Below are 5,790 nucleotides of genomic sequence, written 5' to 3' on the forward strand. Positions count from 1 at the left end.
ATGTATTTTATATTTATATTTATTTCTATAGATTTATACTTACATATATATATGCATATATAGTTATAATAATTTTATGTCAGTATCTATTTTTGCATATTTGTATATTTTTGCCTATATTATTTTCAAAAAACCCTCCTCTAACCAAATAAAAACCAATAAAACATTCCTTTTAAAGTCTGAATATTTATATATTTCTATTTTCATAACATAATATAATGTAATGTAATATATTTATATATTGGTTTCTTATATTTGCTTCTATATTTTTATTCTTTATCTTTTCTATTTACAGTATCTATAAAAAAACCCTACCTCTATCCAAACACAAGCCAATAAAACATTCCTTTTAGACTATATTTAGCTATTTTTTATGGTTCTGTTTTTCATGCATTCTACACCCACCCCTCCCTCTCAATGTTCTGGCACCCACCATGACCCCCCGCCATGCCCGACTCACCTGCTCCTCCAGCGCAGCCCGGCTCCCTCTCCCAGGGACCTTGGGGTGCCCCAAACCACGTCAGAGCCCCCCTCAGCCTTTTTTCCTCACCCCAAAGAAGGCACAGAACGACTCCTTTAATGAAGTTGTTTTAACAATTGTAAGGCTAGAGCTTTTGGTATCCACTGCTTGCCATCCCTTGTAAACCAATTTTTTTCTTCTTTCTTCTGCAGCTTAATAAACCTCTTTTTTCCCCCATAGTTTTCCAAATGCATGTATTACCGCATATGCATATTTAGAATCAGTAAATATATTTAATGTCTTGTCCTGCTATAATTCACAGGCTCTCACAAGCGTGTGCAGCTCTGCTGTCTGAGCTGACCAGGTGGCTGGTAATCTCCCCCCTTCCTTTAATTGCTTTCCATTCACGATAGAGTATCCTGTAAATCATGAAGAATGGGGGGAAAAATCAGTGAGAAATGGGGAAAAAAAACCCTGAAGAATGGGGGGAAAAAATCAGTGAGAAATGGGGAAAAGTGGGGAAAAAATCCGTTAGAAATGGGTGGGGAAATTCCATGAAAAATGGCGAAAGAAATCAGTGAGAAATGGGGAAAAATGGGTAAAAAATCAGTGCGAAATGGGGGGGGGGGGGGGGGGCGGGAATCAATGAGAAATCGGGGAAAAACATAAGTAAGAAACGGGGGGGAAAAGTCCATGAAAAATGGGGAAAAATCAGTGGGAAATGGGGATAAATCTGGAAAAAATCCATGAAAAATGGGGGAAAATATCAGTGAGAAATGGGAAAAAATAGGGAAAAAAATCATTGATAAATCGGGGGAAAAATCAGTGTGAAAGGGGGGGAAAAATCGGGATCGGGGACGTGGACCGGGACTGGGATCGGGGACCGGGACGGGGAAATGGGACAGGGACCGGGATCGCGGACGGGGACCTGGGACAGGGACCGGAACCGGGATCGGGGACGGGGACTGGAGACAGGGACCGGGACCGGGATTGGGGACTGGGACCAGGACCGTGATCGGGTTCCGGGACGGGGAACTGGGACTGGGACCAGGATCGGGGACCGGAACCGGGGACTGGGACCGGGACCAGGACTGGGGACGGGGACTGGGGACAGTGACCGGGACTGCAATCGGCACCGCCCCCCGAACCGCTCCCGGAACCGCTCCCCGGGCTACCCCGGCACGGCGACCGGGAACGCCCCCGGCACCGCCCCGGCACCGCCCCCGGTGCCGCCCCCGGCACTGCCCCGGCACCGCCCCGGGTAGCGCCCCCGGCACCGCCCCCGGGGCGGGCCGCCGAACGCACGCGATGACGCGCGGGGGGCGGGACGGCGCGGGGCGGTGACGCGCTTCATGCCAGGAGCAGGGCCGGGTGCGACGAAGACGGGAGCGGGCCGACCCGATACCGCGCGGGGCCGCGGGCCCGGCGGAGCCCGGCCCGCTGGGTAGGGGCCGCCAATGGCACCGGGGCTTCTGCTTCGGCTTCTGTCCGTGTCGGCGGGGAGGCCCCAGCCAGCGGTGCCCCTCTCCCTCGGCGACACGGGCGTGGAACTCGGCATCGGGCGCTGCATCGCCGCGGACAGCAGGGGGCGCACGGGTACCGATACCGCCATGGGGCCCGGCGCTGCTCTCCTGCTCCGCCGCCAGGCGGCGCTGCGCTGCCGTCCTGCCGCGCCTCCGGGCACGCTCGGTTTCCTCGGGACCCCGGGCCCCGCCTGTCCCGCCGCTGCGGAGGCGGGGGATGCTTTATGGGACTGCCCGAGCTGGCAGTGCCGGGTCTGGGGCGTTGGGGCGCGCCTTGGGGGGCTGCGGGTGCGCTCGTTTCCTCTTCTGCATGGCCTTCTGTGTGAGCATCTCTCGTTGCGACTGCTCTTGGAGAGTCAAACCCCTCCTCCTAAGTGGTCTCAGGAGCCTGGCAGGGTGAGTTTTGTTTCACAGGGGAAAGGGCCACTGGTCGTGTCCAGAGACCTGTGCACCCAGCCAGGTTTCTGCCTGATAAAATTCCAAATGGATGAGGATTTCTCCCAGCCCCAAGCTGCCCCCACCTGTAACCCTGGCTGCCTTTGGGGTGCCCAAAGCCTCCTCTGTGCAGATCTCAGGAACCTGGGAGGGGTGAACAATGTTGCACAGGGAAAAACCCCACAGATTTTATCTCCGGGCCTGGGGCCAGGAGCAGGCATTTGCGTGCTATAATTCCAGAAGGAGCACGGTGTCTCCCAGACCCAAGCCGCATCCAGCTGTGACCCAGCTGCTCTTGGAGTGCCAAAAGCCTCCTCGTAGCTGATCTCAGGAACCCTGGAAGGGTGAGTTTGGTTTCACAGGGAAAAGGCCTCCGTTTGTGTCCAGAGATCAAATAAGGGACTCTGCTTTTCCTCTAGTTCTCCTTCCTGTTTTCACCTGGGCTAGAAGGATGGGCATGGCCTGTATTTCTCATATCAAAGTGATGTTACTAAATTTGTCCAGAAGTTCTGATTGTTATTTTTATTAGTAGTAGTAATTTTCTGATAGAAAACACTCTCATTTTGCCTTTCCCACGTTGTTTCCAGGTGCTGCCCAGGATGGACATCTGTGGTCTCAGACAGTGATTCCCGAGGAGCAAGGAAAGCCTTTTCCTCACCTGCACAGTTCAGGTGGATGGGACAGAATTGGTGTGGCCTGACAAGGCAGGAAAAGCTGTCTGTGTTCTGGAGTGCCTTGAAAGCTTTCTCCGTCAGGTTTGGAAGGGGTTTCTCTTTGGGATTTCTTGTGATGCAGCACCACGGGTATCCCTTTGTGCCAAGTCCAGTGCTAAAGGATTGAAGAACTGACAAGTGGGGTCTGGGATGAAAATGCCTCTAATAAAATTAAGCAAAGAATACAATAAGAGAAATGAGCATCCTTTTAATGTCTGAAATAGTTAGGAATAAAAATGCTGGAAAAGGGCACTCTGAATTGGTGTCACTTGTCATGGATAAAACCCCAGAGTGAGGAATCAGAGCAGAAGTTGAGAGCTGGAATCCTTCTGCAGTCGACTTAATTTTCTTTTCCTCCTCTCTTTCAGGACAGGAAGAATCACGACTCTCCTGGCATCTTTGCCAAGAGCTGTGGTGTTTGATCAGCCAAAGCCCAGAGGCTTCAGCACCAGAGGTCTGAGCCTGGAGGGCTCCTGGTGCTGCCCGTGCTGTGGGCTATGCCAGAGGATGCAGGGTTCCTCTTTGCCTCCCTGCTGGGATTAACTGCCATGGGAATGTGGGATCTGGGTGAAACTCCAGCTCTCCTGGTGTTCAGGGGAGCAAGGTCTGAGGGACTCCTCTCTGGGGATGTGCGGTGAAGGACTGAATAGTGTGGAAGGAGAGTATTTATAAACTGTATCACTGTTTCTCCCAAAATTGGGGTGGAGCGGTGATGGGGGTGGTTGGGTTTGGTCTGGGCCTGTTATTCTTTGTGCAATTTTTAAATTCTCTTGTATGATTTACTGTCCGGTATCTTTCTAACAAAAGCTGACATAAATTTAGATTAAGGATTAGAACTTGGGTCCATTCATTGCAAACATTTGACAAGGCTGGAGGACTGGGGTGGTGACTGCTCTCAGGAAAGGTTACTTATTAATACTGTGTCAGATTTCCCGCAGTGACTGTCAGGCCTGCATGGCTGTGAGTTCGTGCTCTTCTCACTGGGGAAATAAGTTCAGCAAAATTAGAAATGTTAGAAAAATCCAGCCAAAAATTCCACCTCTGTACCCCCTAAGTTTTCCCAGTTTTTCCCAGCTAGGAGCTGCACAGAAGTCAGGCAGGGGAAGTGACAACAGGGAACAGCTGAAAAATTCAAAGGCACAAAGAGGAAAGGGGAAAGGTTTCAGAAAACAATTCTATGGTCTAAGAATAATTTCTGATTCCCTACTGAGAAGAACACGAACTCACAGCCATTCAGGCCTGACAGTCCCCTGCAGTGAGAGCTCAGCACACATCCACAGAGGCAAGTCCAGCATCTTAAATGAAAAAATAAAAATAAAAACCAGAAGAAAAAGGTGATTTCTTTTGCTTCAGAGTTATTTCAAGTTCTTAAAGCCCAAGCAACATTTGCTCTTGATTTTGGTTGGGTGAATCATGAGCAGTGGGCACGGGTCATGCCATTCATTGAGCAGAAAACCCGGGGTCATTTAGAGGGGACACAAGAACTGTTTGTGTAGCGACCTCGGGCTGCAGAGGGGCAGGAGAAAGGCCAAGGGAGCTCCCTGGGGCCACCAGGGCCTGTGGGGAACAGAATGGACGCTTGGATGACCAGTGGAGGTGAGGAGTGGATCTGAGTTCATCTACAGGGAAATAAGGAGGGGATACTCTGGAGTGAAAAGCTGAGGTGATGAGTTCACCCACCTGGGCACGAGTTGTGTTTGCACAAAGTGGGAACAGAGGTGAAGGTCAATCCAAAGTCGATCCTGCTTGACCTCTGAATTCCAGGATAAGTTTTACAAGCTGCCAAATGAGGGAGTAAAAATACACAAAAATGAAACCGAGAGCATTCATGAGGTTCCTGGGAGTCCATTACACTGTTGTCATAGAATTCTTAATGAGTTTTGAGCTTTTAATGACAACAATTCAGTACTTTCTTTGGATTATTCACTGTGTAGGATTTGGGGTTTATCTGGATTTTAAAGGCGTCGTGGTGGCCCTGACACTGCTCAGGAGCTGGTAGGAAAAGCAGGGTCAGAGCTCCTGGCAGGCACAGGGTGTTTTTCCCAGAGTGGACTGTGGAGGAATTGTTTGGGCCTTGGATTGTCCCTCTGGGTGATGCCAGTTGCTGTGATTTGTGTAATTCCATACATTTAACTCCCAATACTTCCCAGCCCAGGAGCTTGAGCTGACAGGGCAGCACACAGATTGTTCTCTGTGCTGTGCCCCGATTTGGGGTTGGCTGTCAGCTTTGCTAGCTCCCGTGAATTATGCCCATAGCCCCGAATTCCCTGCTCAATTCCCACTGCCATAACCTCACAGCGCCTCATGGAGTGGGGATATACTGTGGCAGGAAGCTCAGCAGCATCGGCACAGGGACAGGTGTATATTCCAAAGAATTTGCTGTTTCAAACCCTCATCCCCCAGCCCCGCCGATGTCCCTGGGGGGCACTTGACAGAGTTACCTGGATTTCAGCTGATTTCACCCCCCCGAGCTCGGGCTCCAGGTGATCTTTTCAAGCAGGAGAAGGCAGGGGCCGGAGGCGCTCGTGGCCCGTGCCGAGGCAGTCCCTGGGGCCACGAGAGGACATCTCTCCCTGCAGAATTTCAGTTCTTTCCAGAGCCTCAGCAGTGACAGAGGACAAAGAGGAAGATGAGGAGGAGGAAGAAGGGGGAGAGGGTT

The 5,790-nt window shown here is 51.2% G+C and overlaps 1 long non-coding RNA gene across 1 annotated transcript; it reads left to right on the forward strand.

Moving 5' to 3' along the window:
• The first annotated feature begins 1,735 nt into the window (after positions 1–1,735).
• Positions 1,736–4,469, forward strand: LOC148217669 (uncharacterized). Its single transcript, XR_015800879.1, has 3 exons — positions 1,736–1,904; positions 3,006–3,173; positions 3,500–4,469. It is a non-coding gene; the product is annotated as an uncharacterized LOC148217669 (long non-coding RNA).
• The last annotated feature ends 1,321 nt before the right edge of the window (positions 4,470–5,790 follow it).

Source organism: Sturnus vulgaris, unplaced genomic scaffold, assembly GCF_052056855.1.
Source record: "Sturnus vulgaris isolate bStuVul1 unplaced genomic scaffold, bStuVul1.hap1 Scaffold_501, whole genome shotgun sequence".
In the NCBI taxonomy this organism is placed as follows: Eukaryota; Metazoa; Chordata; class Aves; order Passeriformes; family Sturnidae; genus Sturnus; species Sturnus vulgaris.